This window comes from Polyodon spathula, chromosome 1 (assembly GCF_017654505.1).
Source record: "Polyodon spathula isolate WHYD16114869_AA chromosome 1, ASM1765450v1, whole genome shotgun sequence".
NCBI lineage: Eukaryota > Metazoa > Chordata > Actinopteri > Acipenseriformes > Polyodontidae > Polyodon > Polyodon spathula.
The window spans coordinates 54,457,405-54,479,691 of record NC_054534.1 but is presented as its reverse complement, the minus strand read 5'-3'; positions in this window follow the sequence as shown (position 1 = coordinate 54,479,691).

Here is a 22,287-nt window from a genome sequence, read left to right as displayed (position 1 = left end):
TCATACAACGACTCCTGCTGCTTCATACGGCCTTGGCTGGACATTGCCTTCACAAGCACCGCTTGCAGTTTCAGCGTTTGCGTAGCTGTCGTTCCTGCAGAGCGGACGCTCTTCTTTGTATGCACAGCTCCCCTCTGCAGCATGGCATTGCAGTTGCAGTTGATTGAGGACCAGCACAGCCAATCATTCGCTGCCCTTCCCCTCAACCAAGCCTAGCAGGCAGTCTGTCTCAACTGAGCAGCCGTCTGTAAACGTTGATTTAGTCACACAAATCAACTCCAAAAAGACACACAATAAACCCATTTCCACATACAAATTACACCAACACTAACTCCCCATTGTGCAGGGTAATCGCTCTGCTACAGACCGTCTCCAAATTAATTAAACAATTATCAATTTGGAGATGGTCACCTGTATATAAAGAGTGGATCAGCCTTTAATGTGTTAGTGGGTGCATTAAGTAAGTGAGCTGCTCAGAGTGAGGACGCTCAAAATGCATATTGAGCTCATTTAAATGACTTCACGCTTTGCACCACGAGAGCGCTGAGCGACATTTAAAAATGGAGAATAATAATTTTGCTTGTTTGTGTTTCTGAGGTGATAGTAGATGAAATGGCCCTGTATGATGTTACTGTCCCCTGCTGTACCTCACTAAGTTAGGCGCTTGGTTTGGACTGAACCTCATATCTGGCTGTGTTTAATAACGACAATACCGACATTAATAACGAAAATGATGAATAATATTAATACTACAAGCCTAATAATACATAAATAACTTTAAAACAGCTCTACATTTTTTTTTTAATGAAATTTAATTATACAAATTCGAAAAAATACTGGACTGAACATAATCGAAACCAGTTCATCGTTCTTGACAAACATATTTGTCAATCCTGCCTGTCATCTCCACTTGTTTCCTGCAGGTGGCCATTCCGTTCACTCATCTGATCACTGATGAAAAATTCTCAGGAGCGCTGAGCAGGAGCGGAACTGAGCAAGTCCTTCAGTTGATTCTTTTACTGAGCCGCTCTGAGCTGCTCACTTACTTAACGCAGCCAGTGTGTTCAGAGGCAGAACGAGAGATGTTAGATAATACATGTAGAAAGCAATTGTTACCCATGCTGGTTTTACACCAGCACGATACTTGTTTGTTCCATATCTGCTGTGTTTGTCTGTTTTGGTCCCCGTGCTGTTTTGTTTTGTTCAGTGTTTTGTACAAACTGTTTATTTATTATTAAACTCGCGCATCAGCGGTTCCATACCCCAGTACTGTTGTCATTTACTTCCTGGTCACCCTTAAGCCATCCATCCAGGTCACAGACTCCTTCCTACATCATCGCCTTCTTCAGTGTGGAGTGCCTGCCTAGACCGTTTTATGTCAACAGCCACCTATTTATCACTAGTTAAAGCACTGTAAAGCAGATAGTAATAGGCTCCATTCAAAACAAAGATATGGACGATTAAAAAAAAATGAGCTTCACACCAGTGACAGAAGAATTTAAACAAATGTTTTTAAAACAGAGCAAGAAAATTAAAATACTACAAGAAAAGCACTTACTCACAAAAACCTGACATTATTGTATTTGTGTTCAGTGGGAGAAACGAGAGAATTTACCTGAAAAAGACCAGGACAAACACCTTTTGAATTTCATCTTGTCAATAAAGAAAAAAAAAATAAGAAAATGAGATTGACTTTGAAGCAAGTTCTCTCTGAGGCATAGCAGCATAACCTGTGCAGACATAACTATGAATACAGAGTTTTGTACAGAAGCACACCACAGTTTATACAAACAAAATGAAACTCTCAGCCATACAAAAAAAAAAAAAAAAAAAAAGCGTAAGAATGTAAGAAACATAGAATATATAAAATAATAATATGGGTCAGAATATATATAAAATAATAATATGTCTCTTGTTAGTTTTGAGCTGGCAATCCACTCATGCTTTATGGTTCAAAACCAACTCGAGACATATTATTGTGTGGTAATATATTCTGACCCATATATTGTATATATATATATATATATATATATATATATATATATATATATATATATATATATATATATATATTCATGCCTAAAAGCAATATATCTATCACTAAGTTATATAGAAGCATTTTGTTTATGTATATAAGACTAACCAGCAGGCAACTTCTAAATTGTAAGCACAGATTTTTTTGTGTTTTTTATACCACATACTTTCATACAGAAAGGTGTGATCCATGTAGGATCAAACAGGAAATACTCAACAGTGTGTTTACAATATGTAATTATGTTAGTATACCATGTTTGAAGGTCTAATCCCAGAAAACTGAAATGCATCACCTCATGAAAGTGCCCCTTGTTTTTCCCATCTCCCCGGCTCTACCACAGCCCCCACCCCCCTCAGCCCGCCTGGCCGAGTGAAAAGGATTTATGAATTCTTTCAGACATGTTGTTTCCAGATGTAGGTCTCCAGTGCCCCGTGAATAGCTTCCTGTCCTAGTCCAAAAGCTGAAGGTTAAAATTAAGACTTGCTGTATAAAGACCTGACTTCACCTCTTAATTAAACTACAGTTTCAGCAGACCAGCTCCTGGAGGGCTCCAACTGTAAATTAAGTTACCACTGAGTTTTGTGTTTTTAATAACTGTGTTGCTTATTAAGACATTTACCACCTATTTCAGGTATAGTTTATATAGTTTATAGTACAAATATGGCAACACAGTAACTACTTTTACTAATATAGTCATTTGTACAGGATAAATCAAAGAAATTCATGAGAAAAATTTGACACAAAAATTGCATCAGGGAGTTAGAGGGTCATGGAGCATAACACCCCCTCTGTGTGTGTGTGTGTCCCCCCCCCCCCCCCCCCCCCCCCCCCCTCTCTCTCTCTCTCTCTCTCTCTCTCTCTCTCTCTCTCTCTCTCTCTCTCTCTCTCTGTGTCTCTGTCTCGCTCTCTCTCACCCACCCCCCTCTTTCTCTGTCTCTTTCTCTCTGCAGTCTCTTCAGGGGAGGTGGCATGTGTTCTTTGTTAAGTGAGTAGTTGCTGATAAGGGGAGGGGGCTTGTCAAGGAATGCGTGGGCTGGGGTGGAGCTGTAGACTTTATGTATTGTGCCTTATGTGAAATTCAACATAGCTGGAAAATGCAGGAGAGCGGCTGACGTAGTGAATTTCTCTGTATAATTTTACGTGTACGTTAACCGCATTATATAAGCATAAATAACATATAGATGTTTTTTTTTTGTTTTGTTTTTTTAAAGTTGCTGCGTTATAACAACATGCAACAAAAAGTTATCCTTTTTTTAATTTATTTTTTGTGCTATGGATTTCAAAGCAGACGGCCTTCAAACTCTCATCAATGCTAACATCTTTGTCTAGTACATATACATCAGAAAACTTGCGTCACAAATTTTCAGTCACGCCATACAGGGTGATTGATGTGGTAAACTTACTTTCTATCTTCCGCAGTTTCAGTTTATATGCATTATTATCTGTGAAGTGTACTTCATCAGCAGAATAAATCGGTTCCATCAACAAAGAAATAAATACCCTCATCTCATTCTCTGTAGCTAGCTGGCATCCATTTTTTACTCCAAGCTGTGCCATCTGCAGACTTTAGTACCATACAGTTAGGGGTCTACCTAAATCGCGATTTCGTGGAAATCGGAAAATTGAGGGGTCACCACAAAATTCACCTCTTTTTGGGGCCAGTGCATACCGGACACGTAAGGAGAGAAAAAAAAAAAAAAAAAAACCTTCTTAAATGAACTACTGCACAATGTAAATGGTGCAACCTATATATCTTCCTTCTGTACATAGGCTTTTTTTTTATTCCTTTGCCATCCTGTGTGCATTGCACTTAGGCAAAAAAACAAAAAAAAAACAGATAAGATTTATAAAACAATACTCCAAAGTGGTTCATGTTCTTGTTCACTGTTCAAATGACAAAAACGTTTTTAATCTGTCTATCAGTGCGTCTGTACTGGTTTTTCTGTGACCTGTACTGTGCAGTAGGGGTGGGACAAAGTCAGTGTTGCATTTTGATTTAGGTTACTAAAATCTAGTTCAGCATTGGAGATAAAATACCAGAAATGAATGACAAAACAAACAAAGCAAAGTATATTTCGGCTGATAATTGTGTCAAGATATTTCCCAAAGAAACTGTACATGCAGACTGAGGTAATTGTTTTGCACATCTTTAATGTGTCTTTGGAGAAAATACGATCAATCGCTACTTAGGTTCAGAATCACACATTAAACGAAAAGGCTACTATAGAAGCTGCTGAACAGAACATACAATAAACCTCTTTCAGAAAACAAACTGAAAGTCAGAGCAGACAAAAAGTATTTGTGTCAGTTGTAGCCAAGTTAAACCAGCACTACAGGTATAATCCAGCACAGTCACTTTGCTTTAAACAACCTGCTGCTTACTTTTTAAACACAGTTAGAATTTTAGACCCGAATAGGCACGTTTTCTTTGTTTTGACTCGGTACTAATAAAATACATTATTGGATGGGACAAATAACATGACAACGAACATGTTGCATATATTGCCTTTATTAAGTGTGACAGGTGACCTTGGGTAACCAATTTTGGGACTGTTTCTAATCAATTTCCACATCTGTATAACTTGGCAAAGCTTTGCCTTACACTTCCAAATAATTCAGTGGATGCACAATGTGCAGTGTCAGTGTAGGGGCAAGTCCACACCAGACAGGGAATGTCAGCAGCAACAAATACCAGCACTCTGTTTTAGTAAGGAAGCAAGTACCACTATTTTTAGGCTTTTATAGGCTTTTATATAAATATTGTCTGGTTAGGTTTATTTCATGTTTAAACAGGTCCATGAAATCATATTTTTATTCCATAACCTACCCACGAAAAATATGTAAATTTACCACGATTTAAGTAGACCCCTACATATAGTCTGCTTATTTATTTACTGTAGCATGTCAAAAAAATGTGTTCAACTTTGCAGATGCACATATAAGCCCCTGCATGCTATTCTCACGGGAGTGACACATTTGGACTTGTTTGAGCTCTACTTGGAAATGGCGGGATAAGCAGCTGGGTGGTTAATAATACAACCTGATTATTGTGATTTGAAATTGTGTGTAAAATTTTTTACTCTCAGATCTCAATAGATCTCAGATATTAAGAAAACATTAGGCCGCTTTGTAAGTTTTCTTACAAAGTGGTCCTGTATTTTTTGATTGAATCCACCCCATATCCAATATACTGTATGTATATACCTATCAAACACACTACGTTCTTGCAACGTTGTGTTTAGGTAGTATTTTGGTTGTGCTAATATGACATGCTATATTAGATGTGCTATAGACATTGCTGGAAAGTCATATATTGGTCGTATTGTATACAAAGTTGTATATAAGTTATCTAAAGGTCTTCCCTGAACATTGCAGAACAACACTGTGTGCACGTTTAATTTGTCAGTTTCTGGAACTTTCATTTAAAAAAAGATTAATCAAATTATAATATAGAATATTTGTACTGTGTCATGCTTAAGCAAAAAATATAAAAAATAGCCTGTCTCTGCTTTGATGTGAAATGAACTGTTGACCACCCAATGTAACGTTACATAAACCCAAAAGTACAAGCACATATATACATGAATAAGTAAATAAAATACAATCAGAGAGATGTGTGATTGTATAAAGCAACTGTCACAATGAACCTGCTGTTGTCATGCCAAATTTCTCCCCCCATGTCACGTGACTTGTGTCAGCATTCTGTTGCTATGCGTGTCACCGTTTTTGATCCACTGGGGTGCGTTCAACTAGGCGAGCGTTTGCAGTGAACTGTGTTAGGCTAGTTGAACGGTTTACTGAACATTCCACAAACATTTAAAAATGGCGCTTAGATCAACTTCGGATTTGGCTGCAGTAATGGCTTCTTTAGTCATATTAGATGAATTTATGGATGATAGCGACCTTAATAGCGTTCAGTTGGTTGAATTTTTTTATGTAAATGTCACTTAAGAACATAAGAACATAAGAAAGTTTACAAACGAGAGGAGGCCATTCGGCCCATCTTGCTCGTTTGGTTGTTAGTAGCTTATTGATCCCAAAATCTCATCAAGCAGCTTCTTGAAGGATCCCAGGGTGTCAGCTTCAACAACATTACTGGGGAGTTGATTCCAGACCCTCACAATTCTCTGTGTAAAAAAGTGTCTCCTATTTTCTGTTCTGAATGCCCCTTTTTCTAAACTCCATTTGTGACCCCTGGTCCTTGTTTCTTTTTTCAGGCTGAAAAAGTCCCTTGGGTCGACACTGTCAATACCTTTTAGAATTTTGAATGCTTGAATTAGGTCGCCACGTAGTCTTTGTTCAAGACTGAACAGATTCAATTCTTTTAGCCTGTCTACATATGACATGCCTTTTAAGCCCGGAATAATTCTGGTCGCTCTTCTTTGCACTCTTTCTAGAGCAGCAATATCTTTTTTATAGCGAGGTGACCAGAACTGCACACAATATTCAAGATGAGGTCTTACAAGTGCATTGTACAGTTTTAACATTACTTCCCTTGATTTAAATTCAACACTTTTCACAATGTATCCGAGCATCTTGTTAGCCTTTTTTATAGCTTCCCCACATTGCCTAGATGAAGACATTTCTGAGTCAACAAAAACTCCTAGGTCTTTTTCATAGATTCCTTCTCTAATTTCAGTATCTCCCATATGATATTTATAATGTACATTTTTATTTCCTGCGTGCAGTACCTTACACTTTTCTCTATTAAATGTCATTTGCCATGTGTCTGCCCAGTTCTGAATCTTGTCTAGATCATTTTGAATGACCTTTGCTGCTGCAACAGTGTTTGCCACTCCTCCTACTTTTGTGTCGTCTGCAAATTTAACAAGTTTGCTTACTATACCAGAATCTAAATCATTAATGTAGATTAGGAATAGCAGAGGACCTAATACTGATCCCTGTGGTACACCGCTGGTTACCACACTCCATTCTGAGGTTTTTCCTCTAATCAGTACTTTCTGTTTTCTACATGTTAACCACTCCCTAATCCATGTACATGTGTTTCCTTGAATCCCAACTGCGTTCAGTTTGAGAATTAATCTTTTGTGCGGGACTTTGTCAAAAGCTTTCTGGAAATCTAAATAAACCATGTCATATGCTTTGCAATTATCCATTATCGATGTTGCATCCTCAAAAAAATCAAGCAAGTTAGTTAGGCACGATCTCCCTTTCCTAAAACCATGTTGACTGTCTCCCAGTACCCTGTTACCATATAGGTAATTTTCCATTTTGGATCTTATTATAGTTTCCATAAGTTTGCATATAATAGAAGTCAGGCTTACTGGTCTGTAGTTACCTGGTTCAGTTTTGTTTCCCTTTTTGTGGATCGGTATTACGTTTGCAATTTTCCAGTCTGTCGGTACCACCCCTGTGTCAAGAGACTGCTGCATGATCTTGGTTAGCGGTTTGTAAATTACTTCTTTCATTTCTTTGAGTACTACTGGGAGGATCTCATCCGGCCCAGGGGATTTGTTTATTTTAAGAGCTCCTAGTCCCTTTAACACTTCTGCCTCAGTTATGCTAAAGTTATTTAAAACTGGATAGGAACTGGATGACATGTGGGGCATGTTGTCAGTATCTTCCTTTGTAAAAACTTGTGAAAAGTAATCATTTAACATATTTGCTATTTTTTTTTCTTCCTCTACGATTTTGCCATTTGTATCTCTTAAACATTTAATCTCCTCTTTGAATGTTCTCTTGCTGTTGTAATATTGGAAAAACATTTTGGAATTGGTTTTAGCTCCCTTAGCAATGTTCATTTCTATTTCTCTCTTGGCCTTTCTAACTTCCTTTTTGACTTGCGTTTGCAGTTCCGTGTACTCTTTCTGCGTACTTTCTTTTTGGTCCTTTTTTAATGCTCTGTAAAGTGCCTTTTTTCGCTGAATATTTTTTTTAATTGATCTATTAAACCATTTTGGCAATTTAGTTTTACATTTAGATTTGTCTACTTTAGGGATGTAATTGTTTTGCGCCTCTAGTACTACATTTTTGAAGAACAACCATCCTTCTTCTGTGGGTGTTTTCTCTATTTTACTCCAATCTACTTCTGTTAGTCTCTGTTTCATGCCTTCATAGTTTGCTTTTCTAAAATTGTAAACCTTAACTTTAGTCTTTACTTTTGGGGATTTAAAAAACACTTCAAATGAGACCATGTTATGGTCTGAGTTTGCCAGTGGTTCTCTGACCTCTGTTTTAGTTATTCTATCTTCGTTATTTGAAAAGACTAAATCAAGGCATGCCTCCCCTCTAGTTGGTGCCTTGACAAATTGTGTTAGGAAGCAGTCATTTGTCATTTCCACCATTTCTATTTCATCCTTCGCGCTACCCACCGGGTTTTCCCATTTTATTTGGGGGAAGTTGAAATCCCCCATTAGTATGGCTTCTCCTTTGCTACACGCATTTCTAATGTCATTGTATAACAGATTATTGTGTTGTATAACAGATTATACTTAGAGAAAAGCATCCACCTAATAAATATTGTAACGATCTACGAAATAAGAAAAGTGAGACAGGGATTCAGAGCTAACTCAATTTTTATTTGCCAACACAGAACTGATCAACAGGTAACTGAGTGCTGCGCTGTATATGACTCTCCGATAGCTATCAGCTGCAGTCACGCTCTCTAATCCAGTTCTCTCCTATTTCTCAGCACCGTTCCCTTTGTTTTACAGGACTGGCTCTCCAGTTCCACCATCACTACAATAGGTTTTATATTGAGTAGCCTAATAAAGCATGAGAAACTGTACGTGACTTTTGAAATAGTTTAATAATCATATAATTTAATAGCGAAACCTACAACGCAATACATGACGGCTCAGCTGTAGAGGTGCTACACATATTCTGCCATTTAATGCCAGTTCTGTGCAAGGCTGTGTGTTGAGTAGCATAAAAAAAATATTTAAATCATCCTTATTAACTTTATTTAAAAGTCTCAGGCAATGTATCTCTCTCTCTCTCTCTCTCTCTCTCTCTCTCTCTCTCTCTCTCTCTCTCTCTCTCTCTCTATATATATATATATATATATATATATATATATATATATATATATATATATATATAATCGAAATTTGCCATGACACTTGTCAACATGACTGGGGGGGAGAAATTTGCCATGACACTGCCATTTCAAAAGGTCTTTCAAATGCTTGAGCATCTGCCTCTCATGAAATCTCTTGCAGTCGTCGCCACCCAGAAACAGCGGCAGTTGAGTTGAGGTAAGTTTATTCCCTACTGTTTCTCATGTACGTATTCTTGTTTTAATAATTTTCACTATAAATTATGGTTCCGATAATTAGGCAGGTGTAAAGAAAAAACTCCACTCAAAAAATATTTATTTAGAAATGCCCTGATAATGTCATGGTCTTGGGCAAATAATTATATTTTTTACTGACATTAGAACAAATGTTACAAATGTCTGTGTGAAAATTAAGCAATTAAATAAAAAAATAGAGATTTTTTCAAATGTTTCCATTAGCTGGAACAGCAATGGTAACGTCGCACACCGGAAATTTGGACTTCAGAAGAGTTCTGCTATTTCCGATGTGTGATGTTACCATTGCTGTTCCAGCTAATGTAAACATTTGAAACATCGTTATTGAACAGAGATTATTCACGAAAGAAAATGGTTTATTGGAAAATAATATTTAGTTTTGTTCGTAGTATGAAATTTTCAAAAATGTGAAAAAATAATTACCTTGAGCATACCTAACTTTTGTAGCACTGCTGGGCATTTTGGCAAATAGGCCTAACGTTTTCCTGTGCATCACAGATCATACAGAAACACCTCATAGCAAATAAGGTGAATGTACTATTTATTTCTTTAACAGTTTTGTAACATTAATTTAACTACATATTATAGCTTCCACTATGAATGTACAAAATACCTATGAGGATTGCAGCACCGCTATGGTGTGGATAATTAGTAACTAGATCATGCTTTATTAGTTTACAGAGAAAACTGACATTGCCCTGATGTTGAACGTAGCCTATATACTGCATATTGACAGATTTTAAATATCTTTGTACGTAACCACATATTCAAGACAGCTTTTATTATTACTTTTATATTATTAAAATAATGAGTTAATTTTTGCTGCATCTTCCATACATTGTCTTGTATATTTCTTTATGCTGTATCTCTAAGTATATAATCATTTTTGTATTTTCACATAATTAACCATTGCACAACTTCTACAGTGGCTTGCGAAAGTATTGACCCCCCCTTGGCATTTTTCCTATTTTGTTGCCTTACACCCGGGAATTAAAATGGATTTTTATTTGGATTTCATGTAATGGACATACACAAAATAGTCCAAACTGGTGAAGTGAAATGAAAAAAATAACTAGTTTAAAAAAATTCTAAAAAATAAATAACGGAAAATTGGTGCGTGCATATGTATTCACCCCCTTTGCTATTAAGCCTCTAAATAAGATCTGGTGCAACCAATTACCTTCAGAAGTCACATAATTAATCAAATAAAGTCCACCTGTGTGCAATCTAAGTGTCACATGATCTGTCACATGATCTCAGTATATATACACCTGTTCTGAAAGGCCCCAGAGTCTGCAACACCACTAAGCAAGGGACACCACCAAGCAAGCGGCACCATGAAGACCAAGGAGCTCTCCAAACAGGTCAGGGACAAAGTTGTAGAGAAGTACAGATCAGGGTTGGGTTATAAAAAAATATCCAAAACTTTGAACATCCCACGGAGCACCATTAAAGCCATTATTAAAAAATGTAAAGAATATGGCACCACAACAAACCTGGCAAGAGAGGGCCGCCCACCAAAACTCACGGACCAGGGAAGGAGGGCATTAATCAGAGAGGCAACAAAGAGACCAAAGATAACCTTAAAGGAGCTGCAAAGCTCCACAGCAGAGATTGGAGTATCTGTCCATAGGACCACTTTAAGCCATACACTCCACAGAGCTGGGCTTTACGGAAGAGTGGTCAGAAAAAAGTCATTGCTTAAAGAAAAAAATAAGCAAACACATTTGGTGTTCGCCAAAAGGCATGTGGGAGACTCCCCAAACATATGGAAGAAGGTACTCTGGTCAGATGAGACTTAAATTTAGCTTTTTGGCCATCAAGGAAAACGCTATGTCTAGCGTAAACCCAATACCTCTCATCACCCCGAGAACACCATACCCACAGTGAAGCATGGTGGTGGCAGCATCATGCTGTGGGAATGTTTTTCATCGACAGGGACTGGGAAACTGGTCAGAATTGAAGGAATGATGGATGGCGCTAAATACGGGGAAATTCTTGAGGGAAACCTGTTTCAGTCTTCCAGAGATTTGAGACTGGGACGGAGGTTCACCTTCCAGCAGGACAATGACCCTAAACATACTGGTAAAGCAACACTCGAGTGGTTTAAGGGGAAACATTTAAATGTCTTGGAATGGCCTAGTCAAAGCCCAGACCTCAATCCAATTGACAATCTGTGGTATGACTTAAAGATTGCTGTACACTAGTGGAACCCATCCAACTTGAAGGAGCTGGAGCAGTTTTGCCTTGAAGAATGGGCAAAAATCCCAGTGGCTAGATGTGCCAAGCTTATAGATACATACCCCAAGAGACTTGCAGCTGTAATTGCTGCAAAAGGTGGCTCTACAAAGAATTGACTTTGGGGGGAAGTGAATACTTACGCACGCTCAAGTTTTCTGTTTTTTTGTCTTATTTCTTGTTTGTTTCACAATAAAAAATATTTTGCATCTTCAAAGTGGTAGGCATGTTGTGTAAATCAAATGATACAAACCCCCCAGAAATCAATTTTTTTCCAGGTTGTAAGGCAACAAAGTAGGAAAAATGCCAAGGGGGGTCAATACTTTCACAAGCCACTGTATTTCCAGGATCTTGGACAGCAAGCTGCCTCTCAAGAACCTCAAAGTGAATTTGACACTACTTTCGACACAACATAGATAATACTGTATCTTGTTTAAAGTGAAAAAAAAAAAAAAACTATAAAATTGCAAACTTGATCATTTTAAAGAAATATGGTCGTCAGCTTATGAATAACTTGTGTTACTGTTTTCATGTTTGTATTGTTTTTTGTAATGCCTTAACATTTTCAAGTAAAGGGCTGACCAATATACATTGATATAGTTTTCTATGCATGAGTGAGTGTTCAACAAACCGTGTCTAACTAATTTGCTTGATTTTTTTGAGGATGCAACATCGATAATGGATAATTGCAAAGCATATGGCATGGTTTATTTAGATTTCCAGAAAGCTTTTGACAAAGTCCTGCACAAAAGATTAATTCTCAAACTGAACGCAGTTGGGATTCAAGGAAACACATGTACATGGATTAGGGAGTGGTTAACATGTAGAAAACAGAAAGTACTGATTAGAGGAAAAACCTCAGAATGGAATGTGGTAACCAGCGGTGTACCACAGGGATCAGTATTAGGTCCTCTGCTATTCCTAATCTACATTAATGATTTAGATTCTGGTATAGTAAGCAAACTTGTTAAATTTGCAGATGACACAAAAGTAGGAGGAGTGGCAAACATTGTTGCAGCAGCAAAGGTCATTCAAAATGATCTAGACAAGATTCAGAACTGGGCAGACACATGGAAAATGACATTTAATAGAGAAAAGTGTAAGGTACTGCACGCAGGAAATAAAAATGTACATTATAAATATCTATATGGGAGATACTGAAATTGGAGAAGGAATCTATGAAAAAGACCTAGGAGTTTTTGTTGACTCAGAAATGTCTTCATCTAGACAATGTGGGGAATCTATAAAAAAGGCTAACAAGATGCTCGGATACATTGTGAAAAGTGTTGAATTTAAATCAAGGGAAGTAATGTTAAAACTGTACAATGCATTAGTAAGACCTCATCTTGAATATTGTGTGCAGTTCTGGTCACCTCGCTATAAAAAAGATATTGCTGCTCTAGAAAGAGTGCAAAGAAGAGCGACCAGAATTATTCGGGGCTTAAAAGGCATGTCATATGCAGACAGGCTAAAAGAATTGAATCTGTTCAGTCTTGAACAAAGAAGACTACGTGGCGACCTAATTCAAGCATTCAAAATTCTAAAAGGTATTGACAGTGTTGACCCAAGGGACTTTTTCAGCCTGAAAAAAGAAACAAGGACCAGGGGTCACAAATGGAGTTTCGACAAAGGGGCATTCGGAACAGAAAATAGGAGTCACTTTTTTACACAGAGAATTGTGAGGGTCTGGAATCAACTCCCCATTAATGTCGTTGAAGCTGACACCCTGGGATCCTTGAAGCTCAAGGATCAATAAGCTACTAACAACCAAACGAGCAGGATGGGCCGAATGGCCTCCTCTCGTTTGTAAACTTTCTTATGTTCTTATGTTCTTAAGTATTACATCGTGATATATGACCAGATGTCCTGGTTTATCTGGGATAGTCCCGGTTTTTCATCAAAAGTCCCAGTGTCCCGACATTTTGCTCAAAATCTTTTAAAAGTGCTGGTTTTCAGCCACTTCATGTAGTGCAACACACTATAAATATCTTTTTTTTCAAAATACCGAGAACACCTCCTTTTAGTTTATGGCACCTGCAGTGAAAACACAATTTAGAAAAAAACAAACAAAAAACAAAGTACTAAGGTAATCGAGAACATTATTTTCATAAAGTGATTAACACAGGGATGCATGCTTATTCCTAAGTGCGCCATGAGTTTTCATATATTCAATATGAATCTATAATTTTATGTAATACGGTCATTTTATAGCTGTTCAGTTCTGGCAGGATTTAGCCCAGACAAAGCAGTGAGAGATTGCAATCATCCGAATTCGCCAGGTTAAACCACATCAACGTCAATAAATAAAGCCTGACACAGTGAGTAAAAAAGAAAGAAATGCAAAAACATAAATTTATTTTAATGATTTAATGTATTATTAAAATAGCCTATATTTAGTTAGTCTCATCAATTTAACAACAGAGCCGTAACTAGGGCAGGCATCATATTTGCGCCAACTGCATCACCACCCAGCAGGTTTTTTTCTTTTTCGGTGTTAGAAGTTTGCTCACTTTATTTCAGATTCTCTCCTTTAGCATGTTTGAAGGGAAGACATTACTTAAAACGATAATTTTCTGTTAGTCAGGGCAGTAGTTTAGTTTTTAACTCCTCAGTAAAAGCTAAGGCAGAGATTAAGCAATGTGCTTATAATAAGGATGATTAAATTGTGTTCTTTTAAAAATTAAAACTTTATCAGTAAGTGCACGTATTTCTGGAATTTTAGCAGTGTCGTTGTAAATAATAAAAACTACTGTATGAATATTTTAGTAGCTAAAGTAACCCTAACAACATCCTTTAATGCATCTATAACAAGGATATATATATATATATAATATATATATATATATATATATATATATATATATATATATATATATATATATATATATATATATATATATATATTGTGACCAGACACGTGGGCTGGTCACGAATGGTGAATATGTGGGTCCTAGCATATTATGCTATACAGGACCAGGCCACTGGAAAGTGCCAGATTGAGCAGGGAAAGACTACATCTCCCAAGAGACAATGCGGGAGGTGTAGTTAATAGGGCCTACAAAAGTGGCAGCCACCAAAGAAACTACAAGGGCCAGGAGTACATAGGGTTTAATTGAAATGTAAACCAGCACAGCTGCAGGTGTTTAAGAGGTGTTAGTTTTGTAAGTGGCTGGGCTGGTTGACAATAAAAGGAAATTATCTCCTTTGTTCAGGGTCGAGCTGGGTGAAGCTTATGGTGGTTGCGGTTAGACTTTGTGGAGAAAGGAGAAGTTAAGGAAAAGACAAAAAGAAATACAGAGGAACAGATTTAAAACTGACAGTGGAAACGGTCCTGCAAGTGGCAGACTTACCCCGATGTGTCACAATATCTATATCTATATCTATATATCTTTTAATTATGTTCATGTGTGGCATTTACTCATTGGTACTGTAAAAAAGCATGGATTGAAAATGATCGTAACACAAAATGTGGATGCAATGACTTAATGGCTTGAAACATATACAGAAAGACATAAACTTGTATTCCCATAGTTTCCCTAAAGATCCAAAAAAAATTTGAATTAGAGCTATGCAGGTTTGTATGCTATTTTAAACAAAAAAATGAGGTAATTAAAAATAATAACTAGATTTTTTGTTTCTTTATACATAAGAGCTTCGTAATTATCAAATAAATTTTTTTTTATAATGGTGCTTTTAAAAATTAGCATTTGGGGGGAGAGGGGTCATTTCTGAATTTTATTCCAATAAATAAATACTGGTACCACATTTAACATCTTGTAGTTCAAGATGGTGAATTTCAAGGGCCATTTATCTTATCTAAATTAATTTCTTACTTGTCTATCCTTTCGTAATGTTTTTTGTTTACGTTTATTATGTAGGTGCCTAAAACGTGTTATGAAACAAGACTTTACATTTCATTTCATTTATAGTAGTGCTGGTCCTGAAGGCTGCAGGAGCGAATAAGTAAATAAGCAATGCACACTGCAGGGGAAGTGAACAGCACAGATATGCCATAATAACAGCAAACTGGCGACGCTATAGTGTTGGTTTGTGTAGAACCAGGACAGTGGTTGTTAAGACCGTTGCTAATGAAGTGACAAATTCCCTTTTTAGTGCAAAGGTGCATGTGATCTTCAAATTGTTGGAGGGGAGGGTCAGAGGGTCCTGGCAGCTGATGAGTGAAAACATTGAGATTCGCAGACCAAAATTATTAATCTAGTGGGAATGCATTTAAATCATTGTTCCACCCTGGACTGCTTTGCACCACTCGCCTACCTCTAGTTACAGATCTGTTTAACAATGTGTGTCCCGGTTCTGAGCTTTGCAAATCTAGTCACCTTAATCTACCATGTGAGACTTGATCTAGTTATGGATCTATACAGATTATCTAAACAGACACTTCCCTTTCAATTCGAATGACAACCATTACCGAATGGGAAGATTCTCTCTGACCGTCAATCTCTGAGCAAATATACAAAAGCTGCCCTATCTGCTGTGAGGGGGAAGTCTCGCTACTGCTGAAGAGAAATGTCCTCACAGTAGCACATCGCCATTTTCTCTCTCATCTGTCTGAGATAGGTCGTACAATGCTTTTGCTTTTACGTAACGAATTTGGCTAATTTGTTGGATTTATCTGCAAATTAAAGATTAATTGACCATAAAATCGCACTTCAAGTGTGTCTAAAACAGTGCCCTTGCTTTATTCTTGTGTCATTTTTCTGAATAGAGCTGGTTTTGACCTCTCTGAAGAGATTAGCGAGTGGCCATTGCTCTTTTCACCACACGAGGCCTTGTGTAGTTGTTACACAGTGTGGTGCTGTAAGGAGACTCTGCGGTCTCACGGCATCGGTCTTGTGGCATCGTCCTCTACATTGGTTTAATCGGCCACAGCGACCAAAACCTCTGGTCTAGAGCCTCTCTCAATCCTCGGGCTTCTCTAGCGTGGCTGCACTTGCCCTCAGTGATCACGCGGATTGAATTGGCTGCGTATCCCGGCATCGACCGCGTTTTTTCCCGCCGATCGCAAGGTTGAGAAAACAACGCCTACCTTGGCAACGGTGTAAACATCTTTGGCACCGCCTACAGCTCGGGTTCGACTGTGCCTACCAATGGCATAGACCTTGGAATAGGTCCGCTCTGCGCCAACTATCTCGCATCAACAGCGCTTTTCTTGCCACCGTTTCTGGCTCCGATTGATTCGGCACTGGAAAACCTCTTCAAGGTCGTCTACAGCCTGGCTCCGACTATGCTACACGTCGGCATTGACCTCGGCGCCGATTGACTCAGCACCGACCTCCCGGCACTGACCACGCTCTTTTCGACGTCGATACCGATACCGATTGATTTGGCACCTGGGAATAGCTTTGAGGCTGTCTACAGCCCGGCACCGACCGTGCTACACATCAGCATCGACATCGGCGCAGATCGACTTGGCACCGATCTCGCGGCACCAACCTCGCGCATCTTGACATCGACCACGGCGCCGACAGTGCTCACCATGACACCAATCCTGGCACCGACTGATTCAGCACCAGTGAATCGTTTAAAAAAAAAAAAAAAAAAAAAAAACGCAAAATGCGTCTGCAGGCTGCGCATTGAGCACAGTAGTTTTAAAAAATAAAAGTAAAAAAACATCAAACATGTCAGTGTTGTCGACTGGGTCTTCAGCTGGCTTCCACCTGTGTGACCGGTGCTCAGCTAAGCTGCCCAAGCAGGATGAACATCAATCCTGCGCCAAGTGCCTCAGGCCGGAACACTCGGAACACAAGGAAGTTCTCGAGGAGAACTAAGCGATGAAGAGCAGCCCTATCCCCAGCAGAGTCTCTCTCCTCCAACCAGGGGAGAATGAGTGGTCCAAGAGCCTCCGCAGAGGTCATCCAGGACACCCCCTGCTACAGTGACCAGGCAGCTCTCACTCTCATCTGGGTCACCCTCTCCTACCTCACCACCCATACAGAGGCACAGAAACCTCTCAAGGGAGGCGAGATGGTCACCGCCGAGACGGTACCACTTGAGGGGATGCTCACCGGGGAACAGATGGTCGCCGCGCAGGCACCGCTCCCCTTCCCCAAGGGACAGATGGTCGCCGCTCAGGCACCGCTCCTCTTCTCTGCTCAGGCGCAGAAGTTCACCATCACAGTTGCTAGAAGGCACCAAAGCTCGGCTGAGTTACACTTCATGGAGCTGGCAGAGACTGTAAGGGCTCAGCTGGAGACCCTAATGAAATCTCAGGGCAGACTGCCCCCTACCACCGGGCAGCTCCATCCCCCACAATCTCGTTCCCCATCCTCTATGCCTAGACCCCCCCTAACCCAGACGAGCTGTCCTTGTCCACGTCCAGATCGGACATCCATTAGGCAGGCCACGGTGGGAGGCTCCTTAATGCTCTTGCCACACATGTCGCTGAGGGAAGAGTTCTGGGTCCTAATGCAGCGTGCAGCTGCAGCCATGGAGGTTCCCTGGCCGTAGAACAACAGGGAAAAGGGAACCGCTTCCGCCAGCAGAAGGGGCACCCACAACATGCCCTCCCCCTATACCAGGACTTCCTGGAACTGGTTCGCTCCTCCTGGAGCAACCCAGCGCCTGCACCCTCAGCCTCCAGAACAGCAGAGTCTGCTTCTTACTGCAGGAGCCCAAGAAGCGGGCCTAGGCGTATTCCCCACTATCGGGGACATGGTCACAGTTTTGGTACAAGGTTCCACCTTCACCAAGGGGGATAAGGACCCAACCTGTCCATCTAAGCCTTGCAGAATGACAGATGCAATGCTCAAAAAAGCTTATGCATCGGCAGCGCTGTCGGCCCGAGCAGCAAATGCCATGGCCATACTGATGCTCTACCAGAATCAGTTGGCAAAGAGTCTGCACGTGAGGGCTATACAAACAGACATGGGGGAGCTCCAGGCGGTGGCTAAGGCGATGACCAACTTAATAAGGGAGTTAGGTCAGGAATCAGGGAGGTCACAACTGGACTGACCAATGGCAACGACCCATGGCAAGGTTGTACCCAGGACTCCTGGGTGTTATTGACAATGAGACACGGATACACTTTAAAATTCCGTCCAACCAGGCGACTGGTTCACATCAATCGACCTGCAAGACGCCTACTTTCATGTCCCAAACCGTCCCACGCACAGAAAATATCTGCGCTTGGCCTTTCAAGACAACGTGTACGAATTCTGCATGCTGCCATTTGGCCTCTCGCTGGCTCCCCGCACGTTTTCAAAGTGCATGGATACAGCACTGGCTCCACTCAGGCTGCAGGGTATTCGAATCCTGAACTATCTGGATGATTGGCTAGTTTGCACGCACTCAAAAGCATGCACAGAGGCTCACACAAAACTGGTCATAGATCATGTGACAAAGTTACCGCTACCATTATTACCACTGTGTGACAAAGACGGCTGTAGTGGGGACGTTAGACCAGAAGAAACACACAGTACTGGGATAGGAAATGATAAATTGATGCGCTACTGCGTAGTTTATTATTATAAAATAAAATAGGACTGTGGTAGGATGACAGAGTGTTGAGGCTCAGAGACAGATTAAGGTAAAAAATAAAGTTATTTTATTAAACAAAAAATATTCAAATAAACAGGCACAGGGGCCAACAGAAAAGAGGATCAAACAGAATAATCATAATGAACTTACAAATAAACGGTCAGGTTCCAGGCTCTACACAAAATACTTTCTTTAAAAAACACAAAACTCTCAAATACAAAAAACAAACTCCAAACAAAAACCACACCCCAAACAGAAAACACACCACAGCACAGCACACTACACTACACTACACTACACTACACTACACTACTACTCACTTCACTTCTCACCGCCAGCCAGGGCCTCTCCCCTAGCTTTTATCCCCTGTGGCTGGAGCCCAATTAATCAATAATTATTCAATTAGGACTCCAGCCAGGGAGAAATTTAACCCCCCCCCTGCCAGTTCCAAACAAAAACTAACTACAAAGACAAACAAGGTGAGCTGAATTTATGATTTACTTTACGTTATTATTTTATTACCTCCGTCTCCAATACCGTTCTCCACTCACTGAACACACAACCCCGAGTGAATGAAAACATGCAGCTTTTATGCAGCTGTACCGAGACTTGATTGCTAATCAATCATTCAATTGGAGTTGTGGTACAACTGCACGTTAATTAATAAAGTGGAATTCCTCGTGATCACATATAATTACTTTTTACTTGCAAGTGAAGTGCTGTGTAATCCTTGTGCCTAAATACAAATATACATTTTAAACACTCGTGTTACACAGACCCATTTATATCCCATGTACCAATGACTATACACCAACATTAAAACACAACATACAACACAAAATATACACAGGGATCAGGGTGGAAAGAGCACAGGGTGGCCGAGATGCCCCTGGTTTGCTCTCCTCTCCAACATGTTGTCGGATCAGCCATGGCAACTACCGCTGCGCAAGGACCTCCTGAGCCAAGCGGAGGGGCTACTATGACACCCGAACCCAGCCCAGCTCAAACTCTGGGTTTGGCTGTTCAATGGAGCCATCTATTCAGACAAGGTTTGCTAGATGCAGTAGTAGAAACACTACAGTCTGCTAGGGTGCTGAGAACTAGAGCCCAGTACTCATATAAATGAAAAGTTTTCCAAGACTGGTGCCTTGCCGAAGGTCACGATCCTGTGACCTACCCTATTGAGACGATATTAACCTTCTTACAACACCTATTTGACGCAGGAAAATCAGCATCCACTTTGAAGGTATACCTGGCAGCAATATCAGTGTACCATGACAAAATTGACTCAGTTTCCCCCGGGGCACATTTCCTGGCAGTGCAATTTCTCGAAGGGGCTCTGAGAATTTGTCCTCCCATGAAAAGTATGTTCTCCAAGTGGGATCTAGAACTGGTACTGCGGGCCCTTATGGGTCCCCCATTTGAGCCCATGGTGTCAGCAGAACTGTTCCCTGTTTCATTAAAAGTGGCATTTTTATAGCCATTACGTCTGCCAGACGAATAAGTGAGCTTCATGCACTGTCCATCGATGACACGTATGGCTTTTTTGCCAAAGGTGGTATCCTCATTCCATATTAAGCAATCAGTGGTTTTGGAAACTTTTGGACACTTTCAGAGCTCCCTCGCACGAGTGACAGGAGGACTGTAGACAACATACGCTATGTCCAGTTCAGGCTCTATGCTGTTATTTGGATTGGACGGTGTCCTGAAGACAGTCCAACCAGCTATTTGTCTGCTACGGGTCCCGTTCTAGAGGTCAGGCCCTATCGAAGCAACTTCTAGCACACTGGGTGACAGATGTGGTACACTTGGCTTATGAACAGATGGACTCCCTGTTACCGGGGGACATTATGGCCCATTCTACTAGAGGCCAGGCAACTTCATGGTCTTTCCTTCATGGTGCCTCCTTAGATAAGTTATGCAATGCTGCTACATGGACAGGTAGTCAGACATTTGTACGTTTTTACCGCCTTGATGTGACAAACCGAACGAGACCCTCTCTGGGCTCTAGATTTTTGCAGGCGGCATGCTCTTAGGCATCATGTGGGCTCTGTTGCTATCGCCTTGGGGCTGTACTGTCAGTAATCTGGAGCCACGACAGCTTTGGTACAGTAACGGTTGTCATTCGAATTGAAAGGGAACGTTAGGTTATTACCATAACCCTGGTTCCCTGAAAGAGAATGAAACCCATTACCCTTTGAGGTCGTGTCCCCAGCTGACCTCTGTTTTCGAAAGAAAATGTCGATGTGCTACTGTGAGGGCGTCCCTCTTCAGCAGGAGGTGGGCGGGACTTCCCCCTCACAGCAGGGCCCTGGTAGGGCAGCTTTTGTATATTTGCTCCGAGATTGACAGTCAGAGAAGCTCTTCCCATTCGGTAATGGCTGTCATTCTCTTTTCAGGGAACCAGGATTATGGTAATAACCTAACGATATCTTGCTACTGCCGCTGTTTATATTATTAAAATAGGGTTATTTGAGTACCGAGGTTATGCAAATCAAACATCTAACTGTATAACATGTCAGTTTGTATTCTTCCTGATGTCCCTAAACCCTATTGATTGTGTTTTGTTAGTAATTACTTTTAAAAATTACATTCTTAACATTGACCTTTTAACAAGTAAAATCAAGAATGAATTTTCAGGTTATAGTAGAGAGGCCAGTAAACTTTTTTCATGAATATATAGAGGATACTCCAGGAAAGTTTATATACTGTAATTATTTTGCAAATGCGGATGGTTGAATAACTGTCGAGCCCCCACAGTTCGTGGAATATTCTGTTATAAAAATATATAAAAATTTGAATGTATGGAAAAGGAACTATGTTTATACCCATATTAAACAGCTGAATTTGTAGACTCATTTTCCTTACATCAAGCTTCGCATCTAAGCAATGCAGCATAATTTCGAAACAGACTTTTAAAAAATACTTTTTACATTAAAGCATTGTGTACAGGGCCCATTGACTATTTTGGAGTGCAGGTTTTTTTCTTCTTTTTTTTAGAATCCCCAATTATTTTCACACCCAATTTTCTCCCAATTTGGAATTCCCAATTATTACTTGGAGTCCAGGTTGTAACTGTAATGTTAATTCCATTATTGTTTAAAAAACATCATCTTTTTTACAAAAAGGGAAAAACTTGCATCATAAGAGTTTTCCTCAAAGTTCGCCAAACTTACCAAATAGTGAAGTGTTTTTTATTTGATGGGCTTTGAGTTTCCAAATTAAATTTCTATTAATTAACTAC